The following is a 27879-nucleotide window of genomic DNA, read 5'->3' as shown; positions in this document are numbered from 1 at the left end:
CCATTCTAACATATAGCTGCCAAACAAGCTCAAGTTTTTGTATAGAAAATTTTCATTTCACGAGATATCTTCACCAAATTTGGCATGGGTTATTTTCTAAGGTAATAATATAATCCCTGTCAAAATTGCACATAGCCGCCATACAAGCGAACGATCAAAATCAAAGTCTTGTATATTTTTTTATGAAATGTTCAATTTGTGGGCTTGGCCATGCTTATTCTTAAATCTCCTATACATATATCGGTTCGTTGTATGTGATAATATTGCTGTTATACTCTGTGGACAATGCTGCAAGTGTATAAGTATATGATTATAAAAGGTAGACGCTAGAAAAAAAGTTAATTTAAACTCCTTTTTTGCTAAACAATTAAAACGTATGTCCGCTCTTATAAACTTTATTTTATTTTAATGTCTCACACTTTTTTTTTATTTTATCAAATGCTTTTCACTTGGCGATAAGTGACGCATAAGCAGGAAAATGAAGAAAAAAATAATAAAAAATATATTTATAGGTGAAGCTTATAACTCATACGCAATGGTGCCATATATATGGCAGCTAGGAGCGTCAATAACTCACGCTTTTCAGCACATTGTATTGAATTTAATAAGTCAGTTATAAAGTTTGTGCATGTACAGGGGGTCTCATATACTGAGCCTTAATTTAACGCACAAATACACATGCAAATATAAATACGAACATATTAACATTGACATTAAACAGTAACATTATCCTGCTTTAAAGGCTAGTCCAACGCTAAATGCTATAAAGTTTTGCCGACCAATTATTATATTTTCTTTCGACAATTATTTTGCCAAAGCAACATATGTATCAGTGTTTTAAGATGTGTATGTGTACGCGCGACAGCAGTCACGCGCCGTAGCTTTTCTGCGAGTCATGTAGCCTCCGCATGCTTTGTTATTTTTGCCGTAACGTCACTTGGTGATTTTCGTTTAGACGGCTCAATATGGTCGTCATGACACTTAATTAAGTCACTTTGATGCATGGCGAACATATGTCATAGCAATTTTGACTTTTATTTCATGCTCCCGGTTGCAGATGGTCGTTTGTTGTGTAAGTTAATAAACTCAGTTGACTGTTATTTACACTATACTTATTATTTAGCTAATTTAATTTCTTTATTTAGTTATATACATTTGTGCATCAAAATATCTCACGAATTTTTCCTTCACTTCATTTAGCCAAAAGTATCCTGCTTTAAACCTGTTGCTTTTCCATTTTAATACATTATTTGCGTTACAGAGCTTAGCGCTTGAATGCATCAGTGTTCTTTCTTCATTCGATACTTTGTATTATTTTACCAAAACAGATGAAGTCTTCTACTCGCGGACAGAATTGAAGTTCAGCTTTTATTTGGAAAGGCAGGTCTTTATTTAAAGTATATATAAAGAAGATTTAAATTGAGTACGAATGACACTTTTCTGCCTAGGATTGACTTTTTAATATCAACGCCGATGAGATCACCCACAACATGAAGTATGAAGTTATCACACGGACTCTTACATACAACTGCCTGTTTATGCCCGCAATTTTCATTTAGATAACTTAAATATTGGACGATATATTCAGTATATAGTCACCCGGAAGCTCGAAGTCCTTTATAATGTATTAGGGAAGTATTGCACTCATTCAACGCATTTTTGACACACAGAGCAACAATTATCAGGAAAGGATTCTCTCTGAATTTTAATAGCACATCCTATACATTAACCGATATTTTGGGTCTAAAGTCAACTATAGCTACTGGGGTCCACATATTCGATACCTAGGGGCTTAAATACTTTTGGTTGGATTTGGGCAGCTCTGAATTCAGTGCTTAATTTTCGGTTAATAGCGATTTGTGGGCGTGTTAGTGGCAATTTTTCTTGCACTGTGTTTCACCAAGATATCTCAATTTTTACTCAAGTTATAACTTGTACGGACAGACGGATGTACAGACGGGCAGACAATCACCCAGATTTCATTTCGTCTCGTCATCTTCATGCTTTGCATATATTGGGTAGTCGAAAAAGTAGTTTGTCAGTAGACGTTGTTGCAGTCATTTATCTCCAGTGCTACCAATCACATTGTGTCATACAATATAGTGTTGGAAAGGTGAGGTTTAAGCTTCATTTAACCAAAAAGCTGACTAGTAAACTTAATCTGGTGTATATAAAATATTTCCAATACTGGTTCATGGTACGAAACCTTGGACCACTGACTCGCCTGCAAAGCCTCAAAAAGTCATTGTTTAATTATAGATCAAATTTATTGGGGAATACAAACCAATATGCACCAAAACTCACGCCAGTGTTTAAAATGAAAGGACTCGTGTATTTTAGGAGTACAATTTATTTAATGTTATCTTTTATTTACGTACTAATATTTCTGCGCAAAATAATCTATCGCATAGCATTGGGGTAGTATTGAATTGATGTCCAAGATGTTGAAACGCTGTGTCGGGTGTCGACCGGGCGGAGTGTATACCTGTAAGCGAAAGAATACAACAAATGTGTTCGCTATTCTGTTGTCCATTCTATTTGTTGGTTGAGTTGGTGTACAGGTGTGGTGAGTTGGGTGTCGTACGAGTGTGGTGTTGTTTTCGCATTTGTTCCCAGTTGTGATGTATACAGTGCTTTATATTAGGATGTGCCCTTTTGGTGTCGGGTAGAGTTGTAAGGGGACTTTACTCATTTAAACAGTCATGAACGTGTCACTGTGACTTTAAAATGAAAAGCATTTACCATATCCAAGAAGTTAATATGGGGTCCAGTCTTACGCTCAGGTATTTTATTGCTTTTCGTGTCCTTAACAAGTTCGCAGTCGTTTGCATTGCTTTGTGATTATTTGTTAGCAGTAGTAGCTCTATTTGTTGCGTAGTGAGCTTGGGGTTGTTTGTGTCAAGTGATGCCCTTCTCCCTCTTATGACCTGATTCAGCTTTCTGCGAGCTTTTTCTGTGTATCGGGCAGTGTCTATTGCTTCACTGTCGTTCACGTAGCTAATTAAATACGATCTGTTTGGGACTTCAAGTTTTTGTATAGCGTCATAACTATTGTTCCGCAACGTTCTGAGGTAACCGCTTTGTATTGTCTCTAGTTTGGTACAACTGTTTTATATGGCTAAGATTGGTCAGGGCCTCAGCATTGAGGTAGTCGGTGAATTAAAATTTTTTTTCTGGAACATCAATCATATCCACCCAACCACCGCTGTTAACGTCTAAGGTGAACGTCAAAGGTCGCAGCAAAACTAGTTGTTTGTATTTACGGTATATAATAATAAACATAATGTCTTTTTATGAATCTACTTGACCAATTTTGCTGAACTTGAATCGAACTTATTTTTTTTTCTATTACTTTATCGGCTCATACGTCCTGACGATAAAAAATTGAATATTTTAATATTGTACCGATTTTCAAAGACTTGCAACATCTATCAGTCATAATAAAATGAGCTGGATATCTATCGCAAGAGGATGTGGGTTGTTACGCTCACAACTAATAAATGTGCGGTAACTGTTCAATTTGGTCAAAGCAGAAGCATTAATTTTAACCACAAAGTCAATACGAGATGTTTCCAATCGAATCGATCTCAATAGAAATCACATTTTTCAGCAACAGCAATTCGGTACAAAATTCCTTTAACTTCCTTAATTTACAGTAAGCTTACATCTACTTTTTCTCCCTTTAAGTAGATAAATGAAGCAGCATGCAGATATCGGAATATAACGAAGGCAAACAGAAGTGTATTAGAGCCTGAAACAGGCTTTATACCAAAGCTGTAATTACAATAAAGTGATTTTCGATGTTAACAAGAGAGCGATTTAGATGAAGCTTTAGGAGTAGTAAGGAATGCTTTAGATCTGAAAATAATAAGTCTAAAAGAACTTCGTTTAACTATGATCGAAAAGAAACAAGATTACCTTTTCCACCGAAGCACAAGGAAATGAAAATCTGATCGGCACTACGTTGTCTTTTCAGATAAACAACACTTTGATTCGGTAGCGTCTGATGGGTACCATTATTATTCCCATGATCTTCGGAGGGAGGAAAATCAGTTGGAACGGCGGATCGTGTGAGTGGTATAAAGGCGTGAGAAGCCATATTTTAATACTGTGTGTGCGAACTGCAATTTGTATACCTCGCCACATTACTATAAGTAAGTTTTATTCACCTAACTGTTGCTCCTCCTAAAAATCCTAAAAATGCAATAGTTATATATATGGTTATTATAAACGAACAGGACGACGAGAGAAGTTAATGTCTGCCTGTCCGTCCTTTTATCTGTCCGTGCCAGCGATAACTTGAGTAAAAAATAGCATATCTCGATGAAACTGTGTACACTTATTTATTGGGAAAAAAGAAGATGAGTTCGTAGATGGCCGTAATCGGACCACGGCGTATAAAGTACCATAACTAAGCACTAAATTAAGATATATAACTATGGTTTGACACAAGGGATTGCAGTAATCAGAGCCACCTGTTGGCAAAGAATTTTGAAAAGTGGGCATGACCTCACATATCGTTTATATCTCCTAAACTAGAAAGGTTACAAAAACTAAATTCGCCGAGAGCAAATTTCGTAAAAACTCCTACCGACAGTGTGAAAATGGATGAAATCAGAAGATAACCCCGTCCACTCCCCATGAAACGGTGCTGCTAGAAACTACAAAAAATTAGACATTAAATTTTGCTGTCTTGATCATATGAGAGGTTTTTGAAGTAGCTGGAGTCAAAACTGAAACCTCTTACTTTTAGGCAAAATCACCTATCTCAGGACCCACTCGACCGATTTAAAACAAATTTGATACTATTCGGATATTTCTACAATATAAAGTGAAAATGGGACAACCACCACATTGTCTCGGAAACTGAGAGCTTTTTAAACGTATGGTTACACCCGAAATTAGGTCAAAAAACTTACTTGAAACTAAAAAAGTTAAAGAGGTTATGTGTTAACTTGATGATCTAATTCAAGTTGTGAATTTTTTGTTGATTTCGAAAGAAATTAAAAATATAAATAATAAAGTTGTACATTTTTATAATAATTATTCGTTAATTACAGCTGATTAGATAAGAATTGTAGCTTTTTTAATTTATGTATATTATGTTTATAATAACTGACCAAACCAATTTAAAGTTTTCTTTCGGTTTGTGAAATACCCTAGCTTCATAATTTCTGTTTCTCAGTTATTCAGTTGACTTTATTTATATTATTGAACATTCATATTTAATTATACATAATTTCTAGAGCATATTTTAACTAATGATACATATATGTGAATGAAATCGATCCAGGTCTTGCTCTAGTACCCATATATGAGTTGGTAATTGCTGTTAGTTAGACTAGTTCTGGTTTAGATACTTCGAATACAAACAAGCAGTTAGTAGGATACTAACCTACATATACATATCAAATATATGAAAGAAATTTTTACTTGCAAAGGCACATAACAACTTTATAAGTCCATAAAGAATTAATAAAAAAAGTTTCAACGCTGTCGATACACAAGCAAGTCCTGTGGGCTCAGCAAATTCCCACACATATATTCTTTGCTATCAACTGCATTCGTATATGTGAATATATACAAATATATACATCTGTTTGTGTGCAAGGGCTCGTTAAAGGCGATTGAGTTGGAACTAAATGTGGGAGAATGTTGTAAGCAAGCGGAGTAAAAGGAAGAGTGTCATCATGTGATTGCCAAATGCCGGAAGCAGCAAAACAATGCCAGCGACAACTGAAGCAGCGGCAGCGCCAACGGCGGCGGCGACGGTTACGACGCTGCTTATGCTGCCGAAAAGGGAAACGATACAAAGCGAACCCTTCAAGCATGTATGTATATATGTATATATTTATATATACGAATACACAACTTTGTCTGACAGGAGAAGAAAAAGCGAAAGAAAACAAGTGAAGGAAAGCAAAATACTTAATGCACAAAGTTGCTAAGTAGTTCGAAGTAAAATCAAAGAGACTCACAGAAAAAAAGGAAATATAAAGAGAATGAGAAAAAGCGTAGCAAATTAGTATGATAAGTTTTGGGATAATTGTAGACTATAGAAAGAGAGCTTGCTACATGAACTTAAGAGCAATGGAAGTTGTGCTAAGAGCTTTTGTATTGCGTATTAGCTGAATCACGGCGAATTCGAACGGAGATGCTGGAAGGTGAGTAGTAAAAAACATTTGCTTAAAATGTAGCATACAGCAATGACAAATATTTTGTTGTTACTTTCAGAAGTTATGCGCCCAAAGGTTTTCCTGATAAATAGTTTGATATATTTAAAGATTGATATAATTCATAATATTTCAATACTTTTTTTATTGCGAGGGATTTTTTGAATTTTTTTTTTATTATTTTTTAACGAATTTGCTGCGAAAAATTATATTTTTAAAAGCCATTTGGAGAACATATTCTCATGAAAAACTTGTTTCTGCATCATACAGCCGAAAGCTCTGCAAAACAGCTGTGCGCTGTCGACACTTATACTCATACAAGCATGCAGAATTACTTATAAATACAAAATCTGCGAAAATGGGAATGTATTTATGAAGAGGCTTGTGTATTTTGTAGTTATATCAATGTACGACTGAATGGTCTGTTTATGCTTCGCACGAAAAGCGCTACGAACACTCAAACACACTCAGACTACAGCATAAGTACATACATCAACATAAGCAGGAGCTTAAGGAGCGCACGACCTACCAAAAAGTAGGATAAAAGCTTTACCGAAGAAAGTCCTACAATCGTTAAATATAGTTAAAAGAATTTGAGAGTATTTGAGAGCAGCTAGATGAGAGAGCACACAACTGAGATTCCACTGCCGATGTAAGAAACCCTCAGCAACTAAATTTCATTAACAACTCTGCACGATGTTGAGTCCACTAATTGACTTCCTTGCTACCACGTTGACGTTTGAAGCGATTTGGCCAGCAAAGGCCACTCCATTTCAAGTTGAGCCGCTGAAATATGGTGCCGTGAGCGATTTTTACGCGCCCGCGCTCTCATGCTCAATCAACGAGTTGCTTTCGGTCGTTCGTTGGTGTGCGTATCCATGCGAGAGCAGCACTTTCACGATTACTCCAGTCTTGCTGTGGCACAGCGCCGAGCGCGCACGAAGTTCGTTCGACAGCCGCCTCCTAAATGTATGCCACACGTACGCATACACTCCCGCATTGACGTTTGGCTTCCACTCGTGCTATGTGTTGCGCTGCACGGGCGTACACCAGGACTAGTCTACGGTGAATACTCGATGATAGCTGACCAGTGGCAACGGCTGTCAACGCACGACGTTAGTTTGACGCTTAAAAAGCGGATCACCAAACCGGTATTGATATTTTCAACAGCCGACAGTTTTGGGGCAAATTGGTGAAAAAAATGGAAAATTAAATTTTCGAAAATTACTTAAAAGCGGTTTTCAAGAGTGACTAAGTGCGGTTTATGGTTGTGTAAGGTGGCTTTCGAACGGCAATATCGTCTGAAGCACCTTAAATTTCGGTGGAAAACCCTGTGCACGTGCAAATAAAATCGCTGTACAGTGGTGTGCTCAATCGTGAGTGTGTGTGTTTGTTTGCTGCGTATAAAGTTTGTGGCACATACAGCTCTATAATACTACATTGCTATAATTCTGCGTGTCAGTGCGTTAACGTTGCGCGGCGCGGCTTTAAAACGTTTTTGCTTTGTTTTTTTCGTTACTTCCTGTACCCATCGCTCTGCCACAAATGGTAGACGTGTGCGGTATTCGTGCGTTTCGTGCGTGTTACGTTGTTAGCGTTTGTTTTTGTAGCGCTATCTGTTAGCATTAAAACGTCAAGACCTGTGGCAGCTGGCAAGCAGGCAGTGCGACTTGAAAAATAGGCAAAACAAGCATAAACCCTAAAAGTATGCTATGAAAATATGAAAACGCGCTTATTTGAAAAAGTATAATAAACAAGAAAAAACAACAACAATTACAGCTTGACACCTTTTTGCGCACACATAAATCAAATAGCGCATCCGCTTGCGTGTCACGCGTGGCACGCTTACCAAAGCAACCTTTTGCACAATTCTACACAGTGCAGCGTGAAAAAAGTGCAGTTGTACAATTCGCATTCGCATTCACAATCACAATCGTATATTCGTGCTGCCGTTCCGGTTGCTGCAACACAAACAAAGCAAGTTCGCATTTATTATTCATAAAGTCAAATACTTGTGTGCAAAACAACGGCAACAACACGCAGCGCGGTGTAACGGCGTGTAAAGCAGCGAGCAGCAGCTATATGAATGTCTAAAACAAATAAACACAGCAAATAAAAACAAATAAAAAACGCACTTGAGTGCGAGTTTTGAGTGTCACGCCTGCGAGCACATTTCGTTGCATACTTTTCAGCGTCCGGTAGGCATTGTTGCCATATACATACATACACACATACTTACATGTAAGTGTAGCATTGTGTAGGGAAACGCAGCGCGTTGTTAACCTAAATATGCACGACGAGCAATAGGCGCAAAAAATCCCAAGCTTGAAAAGGAAATAATGGCAGAAAGTCAAAAGGCTGTGCCACATAAAGTGTCATTGCCATTTGTGTTGTTGTGCGGCGCATAAGAAAGTTGTGTAATAGTAATTAATATAAATGCAAATGCCATAAATCACAGTGTGCTAAAAAACTGCTAGAAGCTGGCAAAATTTTCCGTATAAATGTGTGCTGCTTGATTTCGAAAGCGTTAGCTTGTGTTGCATATAACATAGCATAGCATATAATATAATAAAAAATACATAAATTGTTATCTGTGTCAACGGAAGTGTGCGCAGTTAAATTTTAATATTTACTACATAATAAATCAGCGCATAACACTTTAGTTGTGCTCAAATACGAATTAACTAAGAAATAGTTTATCAGTGTCACGTAAACTACAAAAAAACTTTAAAATTTTGGGAACAAGTAAGTGCAAATCACATGTTTGTTTATGATTTACTATATCGAATTTATATGAAATTTTTATTTTTTATATCACGATATTCACTGCAAAGTCACTAATTACTTTGATAAATTCAATATTAAAAAATAAAATAGGAAATTCTAGGAAGTTTTGCGTAAAAATGTGTATGTATATACGAGTATATTAAATCACTTATTGAACTGTAAAATTTGCTGATTTTTCTTTTTTCCAACTTAAATTACTAAATATTAATTTGTTCTACCCTGAAGAGGGTATACCGAATTTTCCATAAAATTTTCAACACAAGGGTGGAGACGTCAGATATCCTAGAAAATTTAACAAACAAACGTTACCTTCGCCTGCACCCAAGCTAATATACCCTTCACAGGTGCATTTTTTTTAGTAACTATGTGTTCAGTTTGTGTGGAAGCTATATGCTATAGTAATCCGATCTGAACAATTTTTTCGTATATTATATTATTATCTTAGAAAATGAACTGTGCCAACTTTTGTGAAGATACATTGTCAAATGTGAAAGCTTTCCGTACAAGAACTTGATTCAGATCGTTCAGTTTGTATGGCAGTTATATGTTATAGTGGTCCGATATCAGCAGTTCCGACAAATGAGAAGCTTCTTGAAGAGAAAATGACGTTTGCAAAATTTCAAAACGATATCTTAAAAACTGAGGGACTAGTTTGTATATATACAGACAGACGGACAGACGGACGAATAGACAGACAGACGAACATGGCTAATTCGACTCAGCTCAACATACTGATAATTTATGTATATACTTTATAGGGTCTCTGACGCTTCCTTCTGGGTGTTACAAACTTCGTGGCAAACTTAATAAATCCTGTTCTGGGTATACAAATATACAAAGTCTTCCAATAAAAGTGACATGATTTATAAAAAAATACGCACTAATTGATAAGAAAAATCAAATATTTATTATTTAATGTGGATTGCAATCGACAATAAGGTTCTGTACATATCATCATTTAAATTGCCTTCACGACTTTGTTTGATCGAATAAATTCCCCAAGAGACACAATTTTCGTCCATTGTTTGTAACAATTGGGGCCAGCGACGATGCGCCGAGTCTACTTTTCCAAAGATCAGTCATTTTCGGTTTCTTAGCGTAAACAAAACACTTCTCAGAGCACCAAAAAAATTGTCAAATGGTATTAAATTTTGGAAGCCACGGCACAGACCAAAGTCGCGAGATGATGTGCTCTCCTAAACTTTTCTTTATTAAATTAATTGCACATTTGGTGTATGGCTTGTAAGAAAGGTTTGTTGGGACCAAAATCGTCCCGAGCAACATCCTCTAATAAAGGCACGAATCATGGCTTTATAGCGTTTGTCATTGACTGCTGCAGAGAGGATCTGCTAATTTAAAAAAGACAAACGAAACTTAGCATAAGCAATTGCCAAAAAGTCAAAGTCTGAAAAAGTATTGCCTTATGTAAAACTATACATCTAAAACCAAACACCTAAAACCATACATCAATTCAAATCAGAGAAGGTTTTTAGCCTCACCAGAACGCCCACAATTGAAAAGAAAATAGACCTTGTTGCTTGCTGATCCAGAAGCTGACTTGTAGTTATCACAAACACTGCTTGACTTGCCTTTAGTGAGCAGCTATGCAGTCTTCTGGTAGTCCAAAACTATATTTGACGGAGAGCCCCTTTCAAAATACTCTTCTTTAATCTTTTCCTTAGCTTCGGTCCTACCATGAAAAAGCTCGTTGAGTATGAAGGGTCTTACAAATCGTATCACAATTGTGGTACTACCGGGTTTTCCGGTAAAAGTGGTATGATTAAAACAAAAACGACATACAACCCAATTGTTAAGAAAGTTAAAATGTGGTTTATTTAATGTGAAGTACAATCGATACATTTAAGTTCTGAGTATAACATCATTAAAAAGGCCTTATGTTTTTAACTAAATCAAGTCGTATGTGATGAATAGCATGTTCAATATTGACTTTGAACAGAGCCTGGGTTATTGCTAAATCCCAATGACTTCAATGAACTCCACAAAACGTAATCTAATGGTGTTAAATCGCAACTTCTTCGGTTCGCAATGTTTTTCAATATCACAATTTTTTCAAATAATCAAATATCCATGTCTTGTTTAAAGCTTATCGATCGACAAATTGCGAACGGCAGCAATATTTTCATTACTTCGGCTGGTTCTTTGCTTTATTGGCACTTGAAGAGTATGTACGTAGGACATTTTCAATAATTCGACGAATCACGGGCACTGATGGGCGATTATTACCATAAAAATAAAGAACGATTATTTTGCTAATAGAATTGAATAATTCGAAAACGGTAATAATAACGGAAATAGTATACATTACTGAATACAATGCAAGCAAATGACAGGTCATGACAAATGACAAAGCATCTCTATGTACATCTGTATATAAGTGATTATCATGATGAGCTGAGTTGATTTAGATTTCGGAGAAAACATTTTATTGCAACTGGAAACGTACTGCTAAATTTGCTTCAAATTCGATTTTTTATTCGCAACGTAGTCCTTTAAATATAAAATTAAATAATCTTTCCGTACTTAATTATATGTGAACAGGAATACTCGCCGTTTTGTGCGAATTCGGACATACGCGGTTTTTCATTTTCATTGCCGCGCGTATATTGTTGGAACGTATTCCGCGTGGAATTGTTGTGCATTTCACTTATTAGGTCCATTATGTCATCTAGAAGAACGAAGAACTGTAAACTGAATATAATTAAAGGCCTTAAAGAAAAAATTGAAATTATTGAATAGGCAAAGAAATTTATTCTACCGGAATCAACAGTCCGTACGGTTATAAAAGATAAAGACTAAATTATGAACGCTGTGAAAAACTCTCAATCGCTGAACTCAAGTACTAACTGTAATCTTTACGGTATTATCGCACATCATGTTCATAATGACGTTCAAGAACTGCTTTATGCTGTCAATACAAAGCTAACAATTGAAAAGTTTATATAAATGTGTAAGCATGACCAAGACATTGAACATACCGATTTGCTAGACCCAATTTAATCGGTAAATCAAATGGCAATTGCAAACTTAACAGAATGACTAAATTCATTTGAAAAGCGATTGCATCTTTAAGACAAAATAGATGAATATGAATAATGAAAAACTAGTTTCAACTACAAAACGGCCTATAGAGAAAATCATTGGCATGCTACAAGTAAATTTTCCGTGAGAAGAAGAAACATTTAACTCGTCAGGCAAAATTAGTAGAACATATCGTCACCTAAAATGCAAAACAACGTAACATAAAAAAAATCGAAATTGAGTTTTTTATTGCTTACAAATCACTGTATTATATTACACATGTACATATGTAGCATTAAATTTTCAACTTCGACGCACACGGCTATCGCTCGAAGCCACCTATGGCGTAAGTCCGGGTATTACTGTATGTTATTACTTTTGTGAGCCGCTTTAGTTTTTCTTTATTTTGTATTCTAAATATAAAATATTCTAATCTATTTGCAAATTAAGTTTCGTGCTCATAGTCTGAATTTCCGTTCCGCATCAACTAAATTGGATTTTAATTTTTTGATTACTCACAGTTTTAGAATGCAATTTATCTTGTGCAAATAGACTTCGCACACGCTAAAATGTTTACAAACACTATGCATTTGTTAACTTATTTAATTAATTCCGTGCTTCTTCTTCTATTTTTTATATGCTTTAATGTCATCTCTCATATGTCATGCACTAAGTCGCCCCTCATACTGAACCTAACAATTGCGCTTTATTTCAATTAAACACAGAGCAACTAAATCGGATATTATTACATTTTAAACATGGAAGCTTGAGAAAGGTCTGTGCTGATATTTTCAGTGTAGATTGAGGGTAATGAGCGTGAATATTTTTGTGAATTAAACTCAAAACAAGAAAAATCGTTAAATTTTGATTGTCCAGTTTGTATGACAGCTATATGCTATAGTCATTTGATCTTGAAAATTTCGACAGATATTATAGCGTTTTTCAGAGTTAATTGTCATAAATAAAGTAACCCCATTAAATTTCATTCACAGGTTTGATTTCGGTCTTTCGGCAGCTGTATGTTAGGCGTCCGATCCTAACGATTTCCTCGGATATTTCAGCACTGCCTTATAAAATAATCCACGACGATTTTCGTGACGATGTCTCATCAAATGAAAACGTTTTCCATACAAAATTCGTGGAAAACTTAATATTCCATACGCTGTTCAGGTTGTAAATATGTAATTAGGGGACTCACAACTAGTCATAAAATTATAAATTTTTTCACTTAAAATTCACTTTAAAAATTATTGTGGTACTTGTGCAAAAATGAGTTTACGCAATTACAATTCATAACGCCTTTTTTCACCAAGAAGGTGTCATTTGCTGGAACCACCGACATCGGACCAATATAGCATATAGCTGTCATACAAAGTAAACGATCAAATTGTTATCTTTGTATGTAAAACTTTTTTATTAGCAAAAAATATTCACAAAATTTGGCATGAATTATTTTCTAAGCAACGCTATGACGCGAAGTTGCTCAGAACGGATAACTATAGCATATAGCCACCATTAAACCTAAACGAACAAATTCATACCCTCGTATGGCTAACTGTTTTGTTTCAAAGGTTGTTTTTATGCAATTTGGTAAAAGTTTTTATCAAAGACATCGCTGTAATCTCTGAACATATTTTTCAGATCGGAGCACTTATCATTCAGCTACCACGCAAATTGACCGATAAAAATTCAATTCTTGTATTGAAACTTCTTTATTTGTGAACTGTATTATTTAGGTAAGCGCAAATGAATAGAAATTTATTCTTTAAATAACTTTAAAAGTATACAATCAATTCCTTTTATATAGGGCGACACGATTGCAAACTGAGTCCATAGGGATAAGCGCAGGTAGTACTATAACAAAATATGTTAAATAATTTGGAAATATATTGCCACACCTTCGGATATTTTTAGTTTTTGCTACAAAGAGCTCTTCGTCAAAGTCAATATTTCTTTGAAATTTATGACCTCTACATCTTTGTTTGGGGATATCATATTTATTATTCGCAATAATTTTCATCACACTTTTTGTTTTAAATGTCGTTCTTCAAACTAAGTGAAACATTTATGTAAAGAACGACATTTAAAACAAAGTGTGATGAAAATTATTGAGAAAAAAAAAACAATCTGAAAATCATCCCAACGGAACCGCTTACAGCGAAATCTCAGTACACTATGCCTCCACGCTAGCATACACACGATATAAAATAACAGTAAAAGTGAAACAGGCCGCAATAACTGCGACGAGTAGAACTCCATTAGCATTGAATGAGTGGCTGTGGAGCGCCGTCAACGGGAGCGAAAGTCAAGTTATGCAAAGGCCAGACAATGCCGCGCTCCTTTATAAATTTCACACTTCGCAAAGTCACGAACCATTGACGCAAAACACACCTACACACACACATACATGCTTAGAGACGCTCGCACTTGATAGTAAAAATGTAGATTGAAGTGTTTGTCAAATAAAAGTCGGCATGGCGATGGCGGCGGCGTCACAACAGCGCCAAAGTGCCACTGACAAACAGACAATGCTGGAAACGGAGAAAGGCAAAGACAAAGCCAAAGCCCAAGCAGGCATGTGCTCACACTACACGCCGTGTAGATAGTGAAAAGGCAGCCACTGTTTGTGTCACAAGAACAATGCGAATTTTATTATCGCCCGAGTCAGTGTTAACACTGTTGCCGCCGAGGCTGCTGTTGACCTCTAATGTTGGGCGACAAATGCTGATATTGTTGTTATTGTTGCTGCTGCTGTGGTACCATAGACGCCTCCTGCCACTTTCCGACACGTCGCCTCATGCGCAACGGCGACAACTTGAAGTGGAAGCTACACAAGAGTTATTGCATTTGTAGGTGTGTATGTGCGTGTGACTTGGTAGCCATATTGCCCGCAGAGCGTGAAGAAGTTAAGCAGAGGAAGTTCAGTCAAAAGTCAGGCATCAAAGTCGCGCGTCTGACATGCGGCTGATGACGTGCTTGACACTGTTGGCGCTGTTGTTGCCGAGTCATTAGTATGCCATAAAATACACACATTCCAGCAACACACACACACATACACGCCCGCAAACAATACCGTTTTGCCTGCTCAACTGCTTTTAAAACGGGAATAGTGTCAGCGATGCGTGGTGGTATTATTCGGTTGGTTGTTTGGCAACGCCGTTCATGTGTGCCATGGCGTATGAGTGCTCTCCCACACACCACTTGTTTTGGCAATTTGCATACTCGTACGCCAAGCGCAAACTGGCGCTTGTTTAGTAAACAAACTATTTTTCAGACAATAGTCCGTTGTGCTGGCAACAACAAAATGAACGCAACGCACACACACTTATATTTATGTATGTATGCATTTGTGCTGTTCTGATGCTGGTGGCCGTATGTCTGTTGCTACTTGCAACTTTCGCTGCTGCCTTCACTGCGTTTGTTGTTCTTGTTGTTCTTGCGTTTTTGTTCAGACACTTTTATGAAGTTGCAGCACGCAAAGTTGCATCCAACAAGCGCATAAATAGCGCAAAAGCGCATAACCTACTTGCTCGTTTGCATGCGTAAAAATATGCTTGCAGCAATTAAACAGACATTTTGAGAACTCGCATGCGAAAGGCGCAGCCGGCAACTTGTGCGGGTGGAAAATAAACTTACGGAATTTATTTCACATAATGTTGGCATGCGAAAGTGCGCAAGTTTAAAGGATATGCTCCGATTGCTGCAACTGAATCTGTGACATCTCTGAAATAAGTAGTGAAAGTGAGTTTTCTGGCATGCCCATATAGTTATGAAGGTATGATTCTGAGAAATTCAAACAGTATAATTAAGGCAGAATTTCTGTTTGCTCAGTAGGTTTTGTATGCTGCTGTGGTGGGTAAGGATTTTCGAACTCAATTTATATTTTCCGAAGTTATTGAGGTATCTGGAAGCGAGATAAAATATAAATTTTAAATTTCCAGCTGTAACTTTAAATGTTTTGAGAATTAATTAAAAGAACAAAAGTAAAAACGTTAACCTCGGCTGCATCAAAGCTTTAATGTTTTTCCCAAATGCGTATTTTGTAACATAAAAGTGTATAAAAAAAACAAATTTTTATTCAAAAAACTTCTTCGGAGATTTTCACTTTGGACTTGAACAATAAGCTGACCAAATTTCAAATGTATAGTCCAATAGAAAAGTTTTCAATAAAGAGACTGGATTTTAAACGAATGTATTGTTTGAATGGTAGTTCTATGCTTCAGTGATGTAATCTCAACAATTTCTTAGAAAATTGTAATGTGACTTTAAAAAATAATCCTTGTCAAATTTTGAGCAGATATCTCGTCAAATGCAAAAGTTTTCGATACCTGGATATTTATAGTAATTTTGAGAAGATATCTTGTGAAATACAAAAGTTTTCTATATATGGTCAAACATTTCAACTTTTGTTTGTATGACAGCTATATGTCTAGTAGCCCGATATCGGAAATTCTGAGGAATGCGCTTCTTGGAAAGACGACTGCAAAATTTCGGATCAATGTTTCACACGCTGAGCACCAGTTCTCGTATATACAGGTAGATTGACAGATAGTTCCACGAAAAATCGGACAAAAATGGCTAAAGCGACTCACCTTATCACACAGATAATTTTTTTATGCTGATACAGTTTATAGGGCTTCCGACGCTAAGTTTTGGGTTTTAGAAATATTGTATCAAACTAAGAGTACTCCATTTACGGTACTAAAATTTGAATATTGAAATTAATCATTTGTTTGATACAAATAACAGAAATCCGTAGCCTTGAAGCTCTTTTTAATAAATACATATTAAGATAAAGCGGAAAAATTTGATTGCGTACCTTCAGAGGGTCTTTATAACATTGAAAAATGGTGCGCTGTAATGATTTAAATTTCTGAATTATTTATTTCCTGTTGTCTTCTTCATAAATTAGTAAATAGTAACTAACCTGCTCCCGAAAAGTTCTTTATTCTCTTTTAATGTAAAATATATAGATATCGCAAATAAAAAATGTAGCTATAACATTCAAGTCACCACAAATTTTGCGGAAACTGTATAAAATCAATAAAAGTGTTTCAAATAGCTGCAGTTTATTACGATATTTATTTGATGTCATAAAATATAAAAAAATAATAAAAAATATTTTCAGTACATTAATAAAACAAAATAGTGTCTCTCGAATGCAAAATAAGAGATTTGGGAGACAAAGATCCATGCTCATTTAATATAGCATTATAAAACCGAAAAGGGTAATAAAATTATGTGGCTTGTGTGGTATTGCTGTGTTTTTGAAGCAAGTGTGAAGGATTGTAAAAAAATGAGAGCCCATAATACTCGTGACACATTTTTATAGTCATTTATATGTGGGTGATAAAGTGCACTCCTCCATGTTCCATTTGATGCTTTAATAAAATTTAAAATACGAACTTCTTTGTTGTGCTTTCAATCAGCTCGATTCTACCAACATCAATCACATATGTCACTTATCACTTGGCGAGAACTACACTAAATGGTTGAGGAGAGAGTTTAAGCTTTCGTGGCTGTATTTGTTTCTTCGCCTTTAATCTCTCAACCTTTCCGTTCGCATTGACTTATTAGCAAATCACATGCAGAAAAGACAACCAATCGGGGTAGAAAATTGCAAATATACATACGTATGTTGTGATAAAAAAATATACGGAAACTAAAACGCAAAATATCTTACTATTCATATATATTTATTTTGTCGCATTTAAAGCAATCCCAACTAGATGTAGTATGCTTATTCCAACGATTTTTTCCTCGAAACATTTTTCATAAGAACTTTTTGGGATGGCCTTCAGCTCCTTCAGCGAATTTGGTTTCATCTGTTCGATCGACTGAGAACGGATTCCACAACGCGGCAATTTCAGTTAGGGGAACAAAAAAAATCACACCGAGCCGAATCTGGTCAAAACGGTGGTTTATCGAATATATTCATTGCGAAAATTCTTTTTTTTTTGGCTTTAAATTCGGTCACTAAAAATATATAATAATAAAATAATTAAAAATGGTTGACAATTATAATAATATTCTAAACTCCGAGTAGTTTTTCGACGGACGTTTTCGGTTGCCGATCGTTGCTGGTTGATTGACCGCCTTCAAACAAATGCCGAAACAAACTCATGAATGCAAACAAACCAATGCAATGGTCACGTATATCGAATCGTCGTAAAACTCAGTGTTTGTTGGCTCACCGTCATGCATACCTTTTTCCTGCACGTTGAAAAAACCATTTAATTTGGTTGTTTTGTATTCATATTTTTGTATCCAATCAAAGAATCTGTTCTTTCAAAATAACAGGATGACGTTACGAGCAAGAACGCGTTTCATCGAATAAAAACCTAAAAATATATCAAATCATTTGAACGGACTTGCGAAGATTTATCCATGATGAGACTCTCTCGCCATCTCTTTAATTTTAAAACTTGCAAAAGAGCGGTTGACGATTTCCAAAACACAAGTTAAAACAATTATCTCTCTGTTTTGTAATATTATAATCAGTTGAACCGATGGCGGTGCGTATGTTGAATCATCGGAATCTTGGTATGTTGGCATTGATGACATAGACGTTGCTCCTTACACTTCAGTTTCCATCATAAATGCATTCATTGTTAGTCTTCTCTGACCATGATCGTGCATGTTTTGATAAAACAAAATCACATGGAGCTTTTCAAATCGCATTTACATGTTTGAAACGTAAATTGTTGGGTTTTGTTTCTTCTCTTGATTTGCTCTTGATACTTGTCAACAATTTATTCAATTTATTACATACACTTTTTTTCAGCATTATTTCCAGGACAGTTTTTCCAAATTCCAATCAACTTATCTTGTAGTGAATAGTGAATGATTTTTTTTTTTTAATTTTTACGTTCTGCTTAAGAAATTTAAATCTCAAGATATCCAGATGGGTTGGTAAATTAAGTCAGTCAAATGTATATACATAACATCAGTGTGACAAGATCAAGGTGTAGAGGATGGTCTGGATGTCTGTGTAAATTTCCCAGGGTTATCTATTAAGATAATCCACTTTTTCCATGAAAGATAGTAGCCGAAATTTGAATTGCATTCAGCAATACAATAATAAGGTCATTCATTTTTGGGGTATCAATCATTTTTTCGGATTCCTTTGATGATTCCAATAATTTCAGAAGGTTCTTAAAAGACTCGAATTTATATAAAATACTTAAAGTTGTTCTTTGGCAAATTAAGTTGAAATACCTTTTCTAGGTGATTTGCAAAACAATTAGTCTTTTGTTACAAACAACCGCTCGTGTAAACAATCTAAACTTAAGCCTTTAAAGGGGAAATTTGAGGAAATTCTTCATCACGTTTAAGCGCTTTTTTTAATTTACGTACAGCAGACTTTAGTTGAAGCTGAGTGGAAGGGGAACGATTTATCTGTCATTCACGTCTTTCACGCCTTTTTTCATTTACAAGCATTTCTATTTCGCTATTAGAGATGAACCAAGCGGCTTATAGCTTTTTTTTTTTCGTTGGTTATTATATCATTGATTCTTTTATGCTTTCGTCAATATCTTTTTTTAAATCAATAAATGTGGCTACTAACGTATTTTTTAAAAAAGTTTTATAAGAAGTTAACGAACTGGTCATAACTTTATTAGTACGAGCTGTTCAAGATAGATCAGTACATGTATCAGCAGTTATAAGCGAAAATCTATGAATGGTTTTTTCACAATTATTTTTCGACGGACGTTCTGCAAACGTTCCTTATCGCCTGTCCTACCGAAACAAATATAACCAAACCATATATATATATAAAAAAGTCGAACATGATCAAGCATGTGCAAAAATGTGTTTAAAAAAAAAGAAAAATCTTGTTTGTCGGTACGTTACGAAAAATCGTTTCAAAAAAATTAAAACAATTTTGGAGGGACGATAACTATAAATAGCCTGACGATTTTCAAACATAATATGTAAATTTTAATATTTATCATGTTTTGAATATCTTTTTTTGAAGGCTTTACCACCAGAATAGTGTTTTTGATAAAACAGAATGATGCTTTTTCAACATTTGAAAATTGCACACGAAATTTGGAAACGTATTAGCTGCAGACTTGTATAGGCGCCTGGAAATTTAAAGACATCTTTTTCTTTTTTTGTCTTACGACCATCAGTCGTGACGACTATGAGCTGTAACTTATCAAATACTATGAATTTTTCGGTCTCGGGAATCAATCATTTTTCGACCTTGTTGAAAGCATGTTTTCTTAAATGAGTTAGTATTTACTGTTAAAAAAAAACTCGATTTATTCGACAAGTGATTACATCTAAAATAGGTTTTTAAGTAGCACCAGAAGATCAAAAGGAAAAAGAATACAATATTATTGCAGCCAAAGATATCAGAAAGGGATCAGACGCAAAATATTTACGAAGGCTCTTCCAGCAAAGAATACACAATTTCAATGCTTGAGTAACAAAATTTTGCTTTGCAGACTTAACAAGTGTGAGACAGGTGGGTATGCACATCAAATTTAATGGCCTGCAGCGACAACAAAAAAAGTCATAATAAACAATTTTTCAATTTAAGCATAAACTAATAAGGAAGCCATTAAGGAAAATACCGGCAGAAGGGTGTGGTGATTGAAGTGTTGCTGCTGTTTACAGCACTTGCCTCGTGGTACCGCTATTTCGCCCACTCAAAAATAATTAAATTTCATCTCATTAGCTCAGAACGAAGTTTGTCTGCTTCACTTGCATAAATGAGGAAATGAGAAAGGCAGCTCGAGTTTTGTAAGGTTGAATAAGCAAGTGAATGATGTGTTCGTGTGATATATGAGTTCTTTAAGGTATTTCCACTTTGTTGGAAATATATATACGTGACAACACTTCCCATCACTATTTTCCGTTATCCTCATCTCTTTGCATACTAGTTTGTATTCCTTTCTCATACTCACTTCATTATTAGTCTATCACAATAAATCAAACAAACACACTTAAATACCTCATTCGAAACAAAGTTCAATTCATTATTTAATTTTCAGTTATGACCCATACCAAAGATTTTACATAGTTATATGCTTGGCAAATTTTAGTTAGAATTATAATATATGTATTTATATACATCGAAAGAAATTTTAGAAAACTCTAACAAAAAAGAGTTATTCACGACAATTAATAATATTTTGAACATTCTTAAATTTCAAGATTTATTCGAATAACAGCCGTATATAGATAATATATCTTTACAAAAAAGTTCTAAATCTAAAGCTAGGAATATCCTCCAAACTAAGTTGTATCCTTCCCCTCTAACTTCTCATAACCTTGTGCGAAATTTAGTAAACCCAAATCATGCTTACTTTTTTCTGTTATCAGCTTAAACTTCAAAATTATACTCCACTAGATTAGTAGATTTTAGAATGACAATAGATAAGTCAAGCAAATCGAAAATATTGCAATCGAAGTTGACCTCTACTGTACATACAACCGAATATTATATTAAGTTAAATTGTTTTCCGTTTGTCTGGTTTTAATTAAAAAACTGATAACTTTAACATATATCTCCGACGACTTTTTTGTTATATCTTTAAGATTTTATTCGAAATTTATAATTCCGAATGTGGACTTAAAGCTTATTTTATACTTTTTTGTAGATATCTGTTATCAAAACTGTTCCAGCCCCCAATCCGAATATGTGACCCTAGTTCGTATGATTGACTCCTTGCCGAAAATATCGGTTGATAATAAAATACCCTTGTGTTAAAAATTGAGAAGGCGTATATGTATTTCTAACAACAGTATATCATTGTGTCTAAAATTGGTACTATCGAACGAAGAGTTGTTTTAGCCAATACAGAATTGTTATTTAGGTTTTTAAAACATCCAGCTGATTTTATTCTATATATATGTATGTTTATACTTTTATATTTATAAATAATTTTCAAAATACATATGTAATGTTTGGCTACACCTCAATAATGTTAAAATTAATGCAAGCCTATCACTTTTATTGCCTTCAGTATACCCCATATAATGATTTCCGTTTTCCACCAGACAAACGTTAAGGTTGGTCAAAATGTAATATTTTAGGGAAATTAATGGACAACAAAGTTATATGATTTAGTGCTGAATTTGAAAGGAATTGATCTATACCTTGGTCTAAACATCATATCCATAATGTAATGAATTACGATCCCCTGGTTGACGTTTCCCATATCATCTCAATATACATATATTAAATTAAGTCTTCTCGGTTGATCAGACATCATATATATATGGTATATCTCATTTGAAGATGTTTGCAAGCGTTTACTTTGGTTTTGTGGGCCGAAAAAATTCCTGCTTTCACCATTTTTTTCATACATATAATGAATGAATTAATTGATTACAACTTTGATCATATCAAAAGGCAACATTTGAATAATATTTTGTGAATTTTTCGTAAATTTAGCCATTAGCAGAAGGTTTCCAGAAGCACTGCTTAAAAACGTCTCCTAGTGATGGTCAGCATGACGGACGAAGGATTCATATAAAACTAAAAAAAAAACTAAATTTGAACAGTTTGTTGATGAGTATACATACAAGATGTAGATCATTATTACTAGAAGGATTTAAAAAAATTAATTTTTGGTTCAAAAAAAACAGTAAGACTTAAGGTCTAATTTTTACTACAAATTGGCTTGAAAAAATTAGTTGTAATCGAAAAAAAACCCCTCCGGTGTTTCGAGAAGTACACGATTAAAGATACAGTTAGCTGACTGGTGTAACCTAAAGGGCTGCATCCCAAAGGTTCTGTCTCCTACACTTTTATTACGATTCCCTTAAATTTTTGGAAAATATTCTACATATATCATTACACTTAAAATAAATAAAATAAATAAGTAGAGAAGGACTAATTCAGCTTCAACCGAACATTTTATGCTTTCGAAAATTGGGTGAATCAAAGCCAGGGAAATAACTTAAGGTGCAAACCGTCAACCAGAGGATAGAGCAAGCAATTATAAATACAGTTGACTTCCCTAAATCGAATCACCGTAATCCACAAAACAACTTTGAGTTAGAGAGACTTCAAATTGTGGAAAGAAATTTGTACAAAATTCTGTTGTCAATTCAAGATTTCGTGTTATAGAAATTCAACTGTATAATTTATAAATATAGACATATATGTATATATATTAACATATGTATATAATTCATGCAGTGACCGACGTATTCGTCACAACTTTTGTTAGAAAAACTTAAATCATTATACATATGTAGTATATGGGAGTTGATGGTAGTATCGGTTCTATTAATATGCCACATATTAATAAAATGTTCCCTGAGATTTATTAAGCTACCTCACATACAATCACCAATCATATGAAGTAAAGTCAGCCGAATGCTTTTGCTTTGTCATATGTACTTATGTGAGGTTGCGGTAGTGCGTTCAAGTGTAAACGGATTGAATTAAATAATGGAATGTATATTAATTAAAAACTTAAACGTATGAAAGTCATTGCCCGATCAGTCTACTTAGCACTGTTTGCTTTTTTCATGGCTTGGTCAAGTTTTCATCTACGTTTATTCATTCTAGGTACAAAGACACACTGCTATCAGTAAAACACTCTCTCGTTTTCATAAAGATAACTCACATGTTAAATGCGGTCTAAAGTCACCTGGAAGTTCGAAAATCGTTGTGTTAAATATAAGGAAGCTAAGGGAAGTATTGGCCTGATTCAACCAATTTTTCACACATAGACAAACCATTGTCAGGAAAGGATTATCACAGAGTTTCAATTACTTATCTCAGACATTGAACGATATTTTCGATCAAAAATCAAATATAAGTACTCGGGTCTATATATTCTGTACCTAGAGGCTTAAACAGTTTTTATCGGATTCCAGCAATTTTTGGTCATAGGTTGACATACGCTAAAAACTTTATTCGTGCAAAGTTTTATAATGTTGTATTAATTCATTCTTGATTTGTGTATTGAAAAGTGAAAGAATCAAATGATATTTAAAATTGTGTTATGTATTATATACCAAGTTTGGTTGAAATCGGTCAAGCAGGTCCTGAGATTTGTGATATTCAAATAACGTATCGGCAAAATAATATTTGTTATTAGATGTTAAGGCTTTAACCTTTGAAGTTGATTTCCTAGAGCTCCGCTGTCTGTAAAAAAATTATTTCACCTCTGAACCAGTTGAGTAGTCAAGCATCGTTAAGTTCCCAAAAAGGCAGGGAATTTGTTTGCTTTAAATTGTGCATCCGATCATCGCATATAGCTTTAAATTATCAATGTAATAGTTCAATGATCGCTAGGTATACCAGCATACCATTTTGTGCTCCATATCCACGCAATGATTCTGGAACGCCGACAGAAACCTCAGAGACCTAAGAGTTCCGCTGTTTGCCGTACATTTTATTTGGGCAAGTGTTTTTATAACACACTCTTAACAGTATGTGAAATTCATTCTTGTTTCAAAAGCTTTCATTCTCCTTTAGTACTGTTATAAGTAATCTGTGTGAAAGAGGCAACACTGACGAATATCTTTATACTAGAAAAAGCTGTGTAGAGAAAACAGATTCAAAATACAATTGTTAATATAAAGCTCATGTCTGAACTCAATTTCGCGTTAATTTCCGCTCAAATGCAACAATATTTTCCATCAAAAACATTTTTACGCTTTAAAAACAAGATTTCTTTAACTCGATTATTTCGAATTTCCGACGCTGAAGATAAATGATGCGTCAGCAGATATGCATTTATATAAACATATATTTGCTTGTACATCATTATCGTTACAAGCTCAAGAGTAGGTGCGTAGACGTTGACTGCCAGAATTAATTTAAATTTGCTAAATTTGACAGTTGAGAGCCACGTAAATACTCCACACTTGACTGACTGACTGACGGCCTGACGAACTGGTTGTTTGAGTATTTTTGACTGCTTGCGCGAGTGACTGAATGTCATTTAACCATCAGCGCCCCCAATGACAGCGGTCGCTGATACACACGCACACACACACACTCATGGGTTCATGCAATATTACATTTACACGCTTGCATAGGCGCATTCGCGGCGCAGATGTGCCAACTCTTGTCAGACATTTAACGAGGTCATGTTTGTGGCTTTTTACTTTATTTCATTTCAGCTCCTTTCATTTTTTAAATCAACAAAAGCTCTTCCGCTGCGCCTGTCATTGCGTCTGGCTCGTTGTTCGCTGTCACATTAGCGGTTTTGTTGTTTTTGTTGTTGCCGGCTGATGCTTGCAGCTCCTCATTGACGTTTTCGTAAATATTCCCTCTACCCTGGCAAGTAAAAGCACAACGACAACATCGATATGAGTTTGGTGCTCCCTGGCGTATGAGTAATATTTTTCATATATTCTTTACTTTTCATATGTTGTAGATATTTGTATATGTTTGACGCTGCTTTATATTCAGCTGTTGTCACATGCACAACAGACTCATTGGTGTTGATGGCTGTGAATATATAAACATGTTACCATTACTGCGTCGCTGGCAAACACACTTTAAGTACACATTCTATTTCATGTATGCCAAAATAAATATATTTCACATACACTTTGGCATGGCATGCATTTCGCATGTATCTATAGAAAGTCAGAAATTCAGTTATCTGCCGTTAAATGAACTTGTCAGCGCGTATAAAGCTCAAGTTTGGTCGTAAAAGCAAAAACTTCTGAATATTGTAAGAAAATGTCTGCGCGTATGAAGTGTTTATTCCTGCATATAGTATACATTTTAAGATCGACTGTAAATGGTCTGAAACTTTGGTCATATTTTGAAAGTATTCTAAAAGTTGAAATGTATTGGTGAGAGCACACATATTTTTAGTATCTCTCCAATAAAATCTTAACGAATTCTATAATTATAAAATGAAGGACATGGAACCCCAGCTTACTTTGGTTTTCATATGTAAAATGCAATGAGTTTTGTGTCTCATATTGACTTTATAGCATATCACATATGTTTATTGGTTGAAAAATTTTATTCACGTTTGAGATATCACTATTTCAACTGCTTAATGGAGATATTATTGAATATTGGTCGTAGAATCAGAGCGCTGCTGTCAGCGCAATATGGTCAAAGTTAATAAAATTCAGCGACAATAAGCGTGAGTTAGCAAAGTAAAAAGCTTAAAAAACTAAATGAAATATTAAGCCGTTATCGCTGCAATCGAAGCACAGTATCAAATTTTAAATAAAGATTAGACCCGTCCGCCCATTAGGCCACGTCGGTGTAACTTTGAATCTGTTTTTCTTAAATCTCCATTTTTGAAAAGTGTACACTTCTTTAAAATAACATTATCTAGTTATTGAATGAAAATCTTTTTCTATTACAACTTATTTTTTGAGCCAATAATTGCGAAAATTTGACCAAAAAATTAGATTTTTTGTTGAAAGTCTGAAAAAAAATTAAATTTTTAATTTTAGCATATAATTATACGCCAAATGTACATATCGTGTTTAAAAGAAGGAAAAAATTTTAAAATTTAAATTAATGTTTTTGGTGTTTAATTTTTGGATAAACCAATAATAAGAAACACCCAGGGAGATAAGGGCACAAGTGCTGAAATTTAATTATTTTTAGGTCAAAATTTCAGGAAACATTGCTTAAATATGTACCTTTGATATGTCATATTATGTCTTGAAATATATGAATGTTTATACTAAAAAAAATTTAAAAATCATTTTTTTGTACGTCTGAAACCGACTTAACCCCTTAAGTATTAGATAGCTAGATATTGATTGAAAGTTGAAAAATGTACTGCAACCCGTTCCGGCTATTGTTATCACAATGCTTTGTGAAAAAAATAGGCTTAAAACAACCCTGTGTTAATGGTTGTAAAATGTCCTCTGAATGGATTTATTTGCTGATAACCTGACTCCGTCTTCTTTTCATTGCATGAGTATGTGCTCTGTTTTCTCAGAGGTGACATATATAGATCCGTGGCGTAGTACCATAATTTGTTCAGGTGGTAACGCAATCCCCTATATAAAATCCAACAAACTGCATTAAATTTTTTCTGGTAAGAGTGACTAGTTGCTTGAACCGTTTTGCGTCGAACTCTACCAGTAAGAATCTTGCCTGTCGAAGCCCACGCACTTGTTACTAGTGTACTCTTTCCGTAGCTCCTCTCGTAAAGTTTGGGACCATATCGAGGAACTGTTCCGGTCCTATCGGACTGGTTGCCGTTGCTGTTGCTGGCTCATTGCCGTCGATGCCTCTATATCTAGGGATCTATGCCAGAAATACACTGTTTTCAGCGGCAACCTTGTTAGCATTCTTATGCCCTCCAGTACCATAGTTGATGAAATTTTGGACGAGAATGTCTAATGTGGCACAACAATGAGATTGATAATTCAATCCTCGTGAAAGTTTTTCTCTACCATAATTTGGTGCGTAGTCCCATTTTGCCATGAGACTTCCTCCTTTTGACGTACCAAAAAGTGTTCGACCACTTAATTGACTAGAACTTGTTAGGGTTTCTAACAAAGGCAATAAAATATAATAATAATATTTACAAAGTGACGGTGTTACTCGGATGATCCTGGCTATATATTTTAATAAATAATATTTTTTAAGACATGATTAATGAAAGCTGATTCTTTTATTGGTATTATCTCTATAAAAGAATGGATATTTGAAAAGATGCACTCAAATAAATTAAAATTTTACTCACTAATTGTATGTCTTAAAATCATAAATTCAAAAGTACTCTAACTGTAAATATAAATGCCATTTATGAATTATTTAACTTTGAGATTAAAAGTTATAGAAAATATTTTAACTTTATTTTACAGCTGTGAATCAATGGACTTTATACGAAATTCAAGCACCAGCAAATAGAGACATCAGAAAAGGTAAATCAAACTCAACAAATAATAATCACGAAGCCATTTAAAAGAT

The 27879-nt window shown here is 34.8% G+C and overlaps 1 protein-coding gene across 3 annotated transcripts in view; it reads left to right on the top strand.

Annotated features, from left to right (window-relative positions):
• Positions 1–7194: 7194 nt before the first annotated feature.
• LOC126756216 (zwei Ig domain protein zig-8) overlaps positions 7195–27879 on the top strand; it is a 338607-nt gene continuing 317922 nt past the window's right edge. The window contains exons 1-2 of one of the 3 annotated variants that reach the window (XM_050469112.1): positions 7195–8918; positions 27774–27833. The gene's annotated coding sequence lies outside the window, so the exon portion shown is untranslated. The remainder of the gene's footprint in view (positions 8919–27773; positions 27834–27879) is intronic. The other 2 variants (XM_050469109.1, XM_050469111.1) reach the window with 2 other exon arrangements.

This window comes from Bactrocera neohumeralis, chromosome 4, assembly GCF_024586455.1.
Source record: "Bactrocera neohumeralis isolate Rockhampton chromosome 4, APGP_CSIRO_Bneo_wtdbg2-racon-allhic-juicebox.fasta_v2, whole genome shotgun sequence".
NCBI classification, from domain to species: domain Eukaryota; kingdom Metazoa; phylum Arthropoda; class Insecta; order Diptera; family Tephritidae; genus Bactrocera; species Bactrocera neohumeralis.
The sequence above is the reverse complement of the archived record's forward strand: the minus strand, read 5'-3'. Positions and strand labels throughout refer to the sequence as shown.